We start from the raw sequence: 12243 nt of genomic DNA on the forward strand, positions 1-12243 counted from the left end.
TAAAAAAAAAGAGGTGCATCGTGGGATACTAAAAATGTAACAAACACACTTGTGATGCAGAGGTTAGTGTACAGTAAAAAAAATGAAGATACACAAGTGCGTGCAAGAGCATGAGGCACAGAAAACTATGAATAAAATGGCACAATGATAAAAAAAATGGAAGATGATATATTACTATAGAGCAGCTCAGGAATATAAATAGGGATTATATGCGAAGGAGTTCTGAAATAAATAATAATAATAAAAAAAAATCAAAGAAATGTAAGGACATGGTGGTCCCTTTGATCTTGCACGAGAGGGGTCGGTGTTGCTACAAGCAAACCGAAGCCCTCAGTTGGTGTGTTAATGGGGAAAAACCCAAAAAAAGAAACGAGATGCTGGAAGAAGAGTAAAAACAAAAAGAAACAACAATATAAAGGAATATCTGCAGAAAATTGGAGGTGAGTAAGGGGTTCTTGCCTACTTTCGCAGAGGATATGGTCTCTTTTAAGTAAATTGTCGCGTTTTTGCAGAAGGATCCTTCTTCTGCTCTTACAGGGGAAGCTCCAAAAGGGGATAATCGGTTGTGACGGCAGAGGTAACTAATTTTTTTCTTTGTTGCTTACTAGAGGATAACCAGAGGAGATAGGAAGGTGAAGAAGAAGAAGAATCAGGAGTGTGGTGGGGAAAGAGGCGATTCTTCTGAAGGAAAGAGAAAGGGGGAAGGGCGGAAACGGATGACCTGAAGGAGTCCTGCGTGCCTCCTTTTAAGGAAGGAGAGGAAAGTTTGAGAGGTAGTCGGTTGGAGATGAGCGGAGGAGGAGGGAGCTTGATCGATCATCGATGGTGTTTAGGGAAGAATCGAGAAGCGGTTGAGGATGTGCGATAAAGGATCGAGAGGGTTTGAAGAGAAGAGGGTTTCGGTGGAGGAGAGAAAGGGAGAGAGTGCCATAGAGGAGTGCGGCTGAGAGTGAGAGAGGTTTTTCTAAGCTTTGTTTGTGATTTTTTTTTTCCAAAAAAAGATCCTTCAACAAATTTTTTCATAAAAATGGTTTAAAAATGATTTTTTTAGCAAAATTGACTTAAAAGATTAAGCTCATTTGTTTTTCTCGTAATTTTTCCATTTTTTTTTTGTTTTTGCATTATTTTTTCATTTTTTGCATTTTTTAGAATAAAGTCCTAAAGGTTTTACGAAAAGACAAAGATTAAAACTAATTTTTTGCGTTTTTGCAAAAATATTTACAAAAGGGAATTTTTTTTAGAATTAAAAGCTATTTTGAGAAAATTTCTTCAGAAAATGGGTTTATATCTAGATTTTTTGGAAATATTTGAGGTTGACAACCTCGAACTGAAAAATATAGGGTCGTGGATCCAAGAGGATGCCGGATGAACTGCCTGAGTCATTCAAAACCATTTTGGGTATTTTTATAATTTTAATTTGAAAATCGGACAACGAGGCTCAGATTTGGGTTTAAAACACTGGGTTCGGATCCAGAATTGATTTTGAATATATCAATATGAAATTTAATCCAGAAAATTTGAAGAATATCTTTTTTTTAGCTTTGGTTTTCTCAGAAAATGGAGTCTGGGGCAAAAAGGTCATTTTTACATTTTTTTTAAAAATTTGGGGTGTTCACAGAAAACCACAATTTTTGAGGAAAGAATGAAGGGTTTTGGTAGACAATTTTAAGAGATTATCCCATTACCCGGGATTGGGTCATCACAAGACTTGTGATAATTGTGTTACCATTTTTATGATAACGGAAAAAATGTGCCTTGTTACCTAGGCGAGGTCGTCAACCATGATAAAAGATATTGAAGGGAAGTAGGAGGAATGTCCCATTTACCCGAGATGAGGTCGTCACCAGAATCGTGACCATTTGTGCTATAAAACAAATAAAAATATATAAATTTGTCCCAAAGCTTTTTAGTAGAACAAAAGTAAACTTTATTGATGTAAATTCAAAGACAAAGAGAGGGCGGGCAGACAGTTTGCCACCACTCTTGATATTCAGAAGATACATTTGATCCAGGAAATACAGATAGAGCAATGAAGGAATCTCAAATATATTTGGTGACATGGTATGCCCCAGACCACTGATCCGACTGCAGATTGAATTCTGGCATGTTGCAAGTCAGAAAGTGAATGTTGGCGCGAACCTGCCGCTGCGAGAACTGCCTGAGACATCTTTTTGGTTGATAATCGACACAGAAGAAGGGGCCAAGCAATCTGTAACGCTTGCTGCGCGCATAAGTGTAACGAGGAACTGTTTCTTTTCTATCAAAGAAATCCCAAACAATCTCTTCCTGATGCAGTTTCTCGATCAAGGCTCGACACTGAATGGCAGACTTCGGCTGGTTACTGTTGAATATGAAGGAACTGGCCTTTGATGGAACATGTCACAGGAACCACGACTGCAGGGCATAAGTGCATCCTTCCACCAGAATGGTCTCATCAAGGGCGAAACGAGCCAATCCTTGGTAAAGAAAAGCCAAGGCTGCCATAGAGACTGAAAGCTGGCGGGTCTGCATGCTTCCCCATCTTCGAAAGAGTTGGGCAACTCTGACATTTATGAAATTCTGACCATCTTGGAAGAAAGCTTGTCCTACTGTGCATAAGATCATGGCATGCTGAATTCTTTCTTGAGCTGCCCGAGACAAAGTGTCAATCTCCTCGTAAGCTCCATACTTCTGATAGAGTCCGAACAGGTTAATGAACTGATTCCCATTGATGTCAGTGAGAGGCCAAGAACTGCTCCCTGTTGCTCTGGCCAAAGCTTCTCGAACATCTACCCCTTTGATGTTGATCAGGAACTGCTGCTCGACAGGATCATCTGGCTGACCAGCTGGTTCGGGTAATCCCATAATGTCATTGAATTCGTCCATCAGTAGAGTCATTTCTCCTCATGAAAACCAAAATGTGCAGGTACGTGGATTCCACCGCTCTGCCATAGCCTGGATCAGACTTCCATTGATGGTTCGCTTGCCACTTGCCGATGCCATCTCCAACCCACAGTCATCCAAGTGGTCTGGGAACATACGCGAGAAGGTGGCGAACCAAGAATAATACCACCGAGGGAAGAAAGGATGAGACTGGATGAGCCGATGATCCGGGAATCCATCCTGTATCTGATAGAAGACATGATCTCTAGGAAAGACAGCATCGAGGGAATTGGACGCCATCAGAATGATACTGGGGCAAAGAAGAAATGAGGAAATTTTAGATAGAATGCAGGACTTATGGATAGACTCTTGAAGAATAGATACAAACCTTGAAATTTTTAAAAGAACAAAGAAATTTTAAAAGAATTTTCAGGTTTTTGAAGAAAATTTTTGATCTAAAAGAGAAAAGAATGTAGGTAAAGGAAAATATACACCTGAGGTTTCTGAAAAATAAGGGGAAGTTTTGAATAATACACCCAAGGTTTTTGAAAAGGTTAATACATATATATAAGAGAAATATCGCATAACCAAAGCTGCACAAACAAAGATGCGCACACAACACTCCCTAAAGGCTAACTCTAAATGCAACATTTGAAATGGCTTGTAGGACCTTAATCCTAACTCTAAGGTTTTAGATTATCTGATTTCAATCAAGATATATCGATATACTCAAGCCGAAACTCGAAGTACGTGGCATAAAAATATTTCTCTGGTTCTAAGGTCATGGCTTCCCAACATCCTTGAGCATCTACCGATATACCTCGGACTATGGCCCTTAGGTACGTGGTAGGGGGCGCGAACCCAAATAAGTGGCCCAGTTGTGAGGCTCTCTCCCGAACTATGGTTCAGTGAGACAGCCCAGCAATGTAAAGACCAGGACAATATAGGTAGGGATGTTTTCAAAAATATGCTCAACATACAAGAAATCAGATGGCTCAAATGCAAGTCCTAAAGAGATAGATTGAAATGAAGAGAAGCATACACTTGCATACATTGTTTGCATTCAATCCCTAGAATTGAGGAGAGTTGTATTTCAGACCTAAGTCTAATGTGAGCATGGAATAATCTCCTCAATATGGTCCTACCAAACCATACTTAGATTCTATATGTATTATGTCAGCTAGGACAGAGTCTAGGCTCCTATGGTTTGCATGAAGCTGGCATTTATATAATAAAGATTTAGATAATATCAAAGCAAAGCAAAGGCATAGATTCTATCGGATGAAGACGAGTTCCATCTCGGTCGCCAAATCTGTGATCATCGCAAAATTTTTCCTCTCTTGATGTTTCTCTCTCTTCCTTCTCTTTTTCCTTTCTAACCTCTATTTCCTCCTTTTTGAAGAGAGAAAATAAAAAGAAAGAAAAGAAGAGAGAAGAGGAAAAGAAGAGAAGAGGGAGAGAGAGAGGAACTCTTTTTGCGGGGTCTCACTTGACCTTGATTTGAAAATATTTAGAAAAATAACTCACCTCCGTTTTGAAAATATTTACGGAAAAAAATGGGAGACGGGGCTCACTCGTCGGTACGAGGATTGACCGTTTCTGGCGCCTTTACCAGAGGTAATCAAACCAAGGATCGAATTTATGCCTCTTTGCTTTGCTAAAATATCATCTAAGAATTTATCCTAAATCTAAATGCACAAATAATCATGCTTATGCAATGCAAGGATGTATTCTCTTTTTGAAAAATGATTTTGAAATCTCCAAGTGTTTCTGAGATGAATTTGATAATAGAGTAAAGAAATGGTCTCTAACTTAGAACTTGAGATAGATCAGGAAATATATTTTGCAGTTTTAAGTCTGTGAAATAATCAGAGTTGGGAGAATGATTTTGAAGATGAGAGAAAAGAAATGAAGTTTCAAAATCAGAAATGGACTTTGAATTTAAATTTTGAACCTGGATGAGATTTGAAATGGAATTTGAATTTTAGATTCAAAGTTTGATATCAGAATGGAATTTGGATTTGAGAAATCCAAATTGAGTTTGAAAATATAGAATTGGATTTAAGAGATCTAGATAGGATATGAAAATGAATTCGATTTTGAAATCTGGAAATCAAGATAGAATTGGATTTGAAATCTGGAATTGGATTTGAAATCCGAGATCCAAGATGGAATTTGTATCCAAAATCTAAATCCTAAATGGAATTGGATCTGAAGTCTGAGATCCAAAATGAAGTTTGAATTCTGAATCCCAAATGGAATTGGATCCGAAGTCTGAGATCCAAAATGAAGTTTGAATTCTGAATCCCAAATGGAATTGGATCCGAAGTCTGAGATCCAAGATGAAGTTGAATTCTGGAATCCTAAATGGAATTGGATCCGAAACCTGAGATCCAAAAATGAAGTTGAATTCTAGGATCCTAAATGGAATTGGATCCGAAGTCTGAGATCCAAAATGAAGTTGAATTCTAGGATCCTAAATGGAATTGGATCCAAAGTCTGGAATCCAAAAAATGAAGTTGAATTCTGGATCTAGAATCCTAGATGGGTTTGGGATCCGAAATCTGGAATCCAAAAAATGAAGTTTAATTCTGAATCCTAAATGGGATTGGATCCAAAATCTGGGATCCACAATGGAGATTGAATTTGGAAATCTGGATCCCTAAATGGATTTGGGTTCTAATTTTAGAATTGGATTTTTGAAGTTTAAATTTAGAAGATGAATCAGGAATTTCAAAGTTTAAATTGAGCTTTGAAAATTGGGATTTTAATTTGAATTTGAATTTGAATCCTGAAAATGAATTTAGAATTCCAAAGTTGAATTGAACTTTGAAAGTTGATTTGAAATTTAGAAATTGAATCTTGAATATACAAATGAATTTCAAATTCAAATTGGACTTTGAATTTGGAACCAGAAGATGAATCAGGAACTTCAAAGTTAAATTGAACTTTGAATTTGAATTTGAATTTGAGTTTGAAAATGGAATTTTGAATATAAAATTGAATTTTGAAATTTCAAAGTCAAATTGTACTTTGAAATCAAAATTTTAAATCTTTGGAATAAGATAGAAGAAGAATGAATTGAAATAGAGATTGAAGAAAAATATTTGAGATCACTTGGATTTTGGAAAAGAATTTTTGAAAACATGATGTAATTCTATCCTAAATGACGAATAAATTTAAAGAATTTAAAATTAAATTTTGAAAGTCTTATTTCATTCTTTAAGTGAATTAAAATAAGATTGAAGATATGATACATCCCTGACTATGGTCATTAAATGTATCATATAATAATCATATTTAAATTCAGGTGAAGAATCAAACATATTTTGGTACTTTTATAGAGTTTAAAATGAAATTAACTCTCAATATATTTTCACTATGGCCATTGATATATATTTTGAGTTAATTTTAAGTTAAACTCTAATAAAAGAAGAAAATATTTAGAAATATGATGATTTTTAGAAAGAGATCCAGTGTAGATCCAATGTTATTCCATAAAAGATGAAAATCCTAAGTTTTGTTCACATCCTGACTATGGCCATTGATGCAAATCATTAACTTAGGATTAATCACCTCCTATTAGAATGATACACGTGTCATTCGTGTTTCCATTCGTGAATTTTTGAAAAAAAAAGGAAGAAAATGATATGAAAACAAGCAGTTTTAGAGAAATGTGTATGCTCATACATTCTAATATAGTGCAGGAAATGTAAAATTCTCATTAAGACCTAACTTATTACAACATTTAAAATTGAAATTACAACTCCCAAGTAATAACATTTTCCACATGTTCCCTGCAAAACACTTAGTTAGTATGAAAATAGAAAAGAATTGCACATATCATATTGATTTTCGAAGATGCCAATGGTAAAATGCTCATATACCAAGATATTCATGATGGAAAGATGAAAATGACATATATACCTATATACATACATGCATATATATATATATATATATATATATATATATATATATATATATATATATATATATACAATGTCTTGTGAGATAGGAGAGGTGAAAACTGAGTATGCTTAGCGAATTGTAATTGAATGATATAAAGGACTGGTGGCTATGAGAAAAAAAATGGTGGAGTGTGCACACAGTGGGTATGCACACCGTGAGAGATATAATGCAGGTGGAATAGTGTGCAGGGAGTTGTGGCCATTCTAACATTGCTGTTAGCAATGACCTGTATTGGGATGGTGGAAGATGGTGGAGGCTGTACACAGGGCTGTTATGGGTGTGAATAATGCATGTATTGTGGCAAATGTCAAACAACACGGGCTATTGACATAAACTAAAAGTAGATGTTGCATTGCTGCAACTATAATGATAATGGAGGAAGTGAAACCTTTCCTCAATATAGTACATCAGCCATTATGATGAACGTGAGGTGGGTAACAAACCTGGAAATGTGTGCTGAAGGTGATGGAGGTTGTGCACAGGGCAATGGGATGCTGGTAGTGCTTTTGCAGGAAAATACAACAAAAGGCAGGTGGGTGCTGAACAATGTGAAGTGCTTGTGGTGCAGTGAATATACATAGGTATAGGAAATAAGTGCAGAAATGTAAAGGTGTGGCAATAGGTGCTGAGCAGTGTATATATGCAGGAATGCAGGGGATATTTTGGGGATGATGGTGATGCTATGGTGATACAGCTATGCATCAAATAGTGACATAGTATAGAAAAAAATGCAGTAAATAGTATAGATAATGTACAGAAAATATGCCTATACAACCCGCAGGAAACCACGACTTCCCCTTTTATAGTTGCGCTAAAAATAAAATAAATCATGACAGTTGCCTGATATCCGGACATCTGTTTGGCAAACATAGGAAACTGACCTACTATAGCCTGTTGTCTTATTTCTTAATCAAGCTGCTGTCATCGATATTGGCATTGCCCTTACAGCTATTTACAGAGAGACTATTGCTGCAATAACTTCATATCACTGCACCCTAAAGTAGGAGTCATGATATACTCAGTTGTTGATTTCCCATGAGCTAAGATTGGCTTACAAAGAGAGTTTTGGTGTTGATTGAAGCTTCTGCAGCTTCCACACTTTCAGAGATCGTAGCCCGTCCAAATTTATTTCCAGAGGCTTACCATTTATATGACTTAAGTCAAGGGATACAAAGTAATACCAAACAAATGACTAAGCAAGAAGTGAACCAAAATGTAACAGGGATATATGACGAAATGTGATGAATTAAGTGCAGTTGAATCTGTCAAATACTAATGAAAACATGATGGGTTGATTCGATCCTAATTCAGCAAAGATAGTGAATCAAACAGAAAATCTGGCTTCACATTTTAGAAGGTTTCAAAATCTACCCTGTTGAAATATCACCTTGCACTAAATTCAACAGCACAAGTTGTAGGAACCACCTGTGAGCAACCACAACCTGCAAAAGGCTAATGTAATAACAACGTCCCCTGTGATTAATAATGATTTCTCTTGATAAGGTTTTATAATCCAATTACATCCAGCAGTCATATCTTCACATTATGTCATTAAATGAAAATTAGCATCTCTTGAAGGCAACTGATGGGAAACTGGGTTCATTATAGACCATAGCTATCCGAGGGGGGGTAGATCAAGGGGTACTGATGGAGATTGACTTTGCAAGACCTAATACTAATGCACAAGCCTATAACACAAGAAACATAAATGCCGATAGGAAACATAACACAACAAAAGGTAAAGAACAAATACTGAGATAATAAAATACAGAAATGGGCTTCTCACCTGTTTATCAGTCAATCACATAGCACAAATATATCAAGTAATATGAACTCAATGGAACAAAATGTAATTGAAATAAACATAAGTATTATTGATCTGATAGACATGCATGAACTTCAGGGAGAATGCCTATAATAAGATGCACACTGTGAGTGTGCTGGGAAGCATACGATGGACTGTTGCAAAACAGGGCATCGTGAAATTAGGTGCTTAATGAAAATTGACATTTCATGTTGAGTAAAGTAGTTTGTGATTTGGATACGGTGGATCTATTGATAGACATATATACAAGGAAAACACGATGATGCTTTTCTTTTTCCTCTTTTTTTTTTTTGGTAAAAGATATAGGGAATACATTAAACAGGACAGAGGTGAATCCATTCTGCTGGTGAACTCGTAACAACTCCAATGGGATTTTCTGATGAAACAGAGTGGGTATGGCAAATATGCCCTGATATTTATGGTATCAACCGAATCTGATTTCACAAAGGGGGCTGAGGATACAAGACATTTGCAACAGATCTCACCATGAATTATATTTGATTCATGGTGAAATTTTAGGTGGGACATACGACGTATAGCAGGAACTGCCATATTATAACAAGAGACTAAAAAAAAAGAGGTTGATGAAGACAAAAATTGTAAAATAAAAGGAAAAACGGGAATGAACAACATTACAGACCAAACTGAAGATTGTATATTAACCTGAAATAATAATAAAATGGAAAAGGATAAAAAAATGTAGGAATCATAATCATTCCTTCTATATCGCACTATGTAAACCGATCTCGCTATGTGCGAATCGGGTTTACATGGTGTGCGCCGATGGGGGCAAAGTAAAAAAAAATCTAAGGAAATATATGTGTAAAGAACAACAGAGGGGATGAAAGGAATTTATAGAAGGGGAAAATGCAATGAACGAGAAAACTACCAAAATAAAATCAGAAATCAAAGGGAGAAAGAAATGATCACTCGCCTGCGATTCGGCTGAAGCTCGTGGATTGAGGGAATCCTCCCTTGCTTTGCCGCTGGATTCCTCTACTGATAGCAGAAAAGGATGAGAGGTCCGACTTCCTTGTTTTGCAGAGCTTTTGAAGGAGAGAGTTCGGATGAAGATGAATGCTCGATATAAAAAAAATGGATGATGCTTAACCATGGTCAATGTATCAGAAGAGGCTTGGATGCCTCTTCTTAAAGAAAGAATGGAAGGCTCGAGAATGGGGGATTCGTTGAGGATTGAGGGTGGAGATGAAGGGGATTGTTGGAGATCGAAGGTGGAGAACGAGAGAGGGAATGCACGGGAGATAAGCCGTTGCATATTTCCAATATTTCCAAAAAAAAGATCCCTTTAAAGAAGGCTTTTTATAAAATGGTTTTTAAAAGGTGTTTTTTAGCAAAACCAGCTTTAAAAAGCTTGAAACCATTCATTTTTCGCATAGTTTTCCCAATTTTTTTTTTGTTTTTGTGTTGTTTTTCTATATTTTTGTATTTTTAGAATAAAATCCTAAGATTTACGAGGAAATAAAGATTTTAAAACTATTTTTTTTGTATTTTTGAGAAATATTTACAAAGAGAGGTTTTTTTTTTGAGAATTCAAGGCTATTCTTTTGAAAAATTCTTCAGAAATTGAATTTATATCCAGAATTTGAAGAAATATTCGAGGTTTAAAACCTCAAATCCAGAAATACAAAGTTGTGGATCCAACAGGATACCAGATGGGCTGTATGAGCCTTTCAAAATTTATTTTTGGTATTTTGAAATTTTAATTTGAAAATTTGGATAACGAGGCTCAGATTTGGGTTTTGACACTGGATCTGGGTCCGAAATTGAATTTGGATACATCAATATGGGATTCAGTCTAGAAAATTTGAAGAATAACTGAAATTTACTTTTGAAATTGCTTTGATTTTCTTAGAAAATGGGGCTAGGGGCAAAAAGGAAATATTTACAAATTTTTTAAAATTTTGGGGTGTTCACAACCTTCTCTTTGTATTTGAATTTATCATCAATAAAGTTTAACTTTTGTTCTGTTAAAAAGCTCTTTTAGGCCAAAATTTTATTCTTTTATTTTTGTTTTCTATGGCATAAATGGTCACGATTCTCGTGACGACCTCATCCCTAGTAATGAGACATTTCCTTCTTTTTCTTCTTCAAATATCTCTTATCATGATGGATGACCTCGCCTAGGTAACAAGGCGCATTTTTCGTTATCGCAAAAATGGTAACGCAATTATCACATGCTTTGTGGTGACCCGATCCCTGGTGATGGGATAACCTGTTTAATTGTCTATCAATTCCTTCGCTCTCGTCTTTTCTCAAAGTTGTGTTTTCAAAAGTTCTTTCACGCTCTAACCATTCCTTATTCTACAGAAATCATTGGCATTGTCAGAATGGTTCAGACAAGAGCTGGAAAAGAGACCGCCCCTCAGAACAGCGACAGCGAGATTGAAGCAATGGACTCCCTCAAATCGGTCAGAGGGCAGGGTCAGAGCAGAGGCGATGATATCGATCCCGCTATATATAGTCTATTTCAGAAGATGATGGCCAGAATGATGTCAGAACAAGCTGAGGTCAGTCTGAAGAAGGTTGTTCCAAAGAGCAAACCAAAGAAGAAAGCTGTGAAAAAGTCAGTCAGGATTGTCAGAAAGAAGGTCCAGCCTGACACCACTTCTGAGGAATCAGAATCAGCAGAGGAGGAGTCAGAAGAGGAAGAGCAGTTTGTCTATAGTCAGAATCCTCTGCGACAGTTTGTGAAGATCGCTGCAGAGCCCGAATCTGTGAACAAGCCAATTCCAATTGATGATCTGGTGCACGAGCATATGAGAGAAATGACTCGGGCAATTAAGGATATCCAGGCCAAAAGCAAAGGCAATCAGACCTATTCTAGTGAAGACTTCTACAACGACCTAGACGAGGATGACAAACTGGAAAATCTCCCTCGCAAGTTCCTCAAGTTTGACGGAACAGGCAATCCCAAGGCTCATTTGGCTACATTCTATGCAGAGTGCAGCCGTTTCAGAAAAGACAACAGGGCATTATTCATCTGCTTTCCTCGCAGCCTAGAGGGAACAGGGGCCAGGTGGTATGCAGACCACATCAACCCTATCAAACTACGAGAGTTCGATAAAGTCGTTAATCTTTTTATTGAGCGCTTCATGTTCAATATTGAGGCCTCACCAACCCTCAACCATCTGTACAATTTAAAACAAAATAAAAATGAAAGAGTAGGAGAATTCATTCACAGGTGGAGAAGCACCTGTAACAAAATGAAAGTTCCCATCCTAGAGGAGCATGCACTGTAAATTATTTTGAACAACTTTGCTCAGCCTCTGAGGAATCTAATCTCTACATCTCCAGCAAAGTTATTTATAAAGTTGATTCAGAGAGTGGAGTGGCTCAAGACAGGACTAGACAACGATCTGTATGAAGGTTACCCTTTCGTTTGAGAGAACCCTGAGCAGAAGAAGAAAGCACACGTTGCTTACTCCACAGATTTCTCAGACCACAGCAGCAGTTCTGGCAGCAAGAAGAACAAAAAAAATCGCAACAAGAATTCAGGACACTCCAGGGCCGAAAGAACAAACTTTGTAGCCTAGAAAGGGAAGTTTGTTAAGCCACAACTTGTC

Source organism: Nuphar pumila, chromosome 6, assembly GCF_984573655.1.
Source record: "Nuphar pumila chromosome 6, dmNupPumi1.hap1.1, whole genome shotgun sequence".
Lineage (NCBI taxonomy): Eukaryota > Viridiplantae > Streptophyta > Magnoliopsida > Nymphaeales > Nymphaeaceae > Nuphar > Nuphar pumila.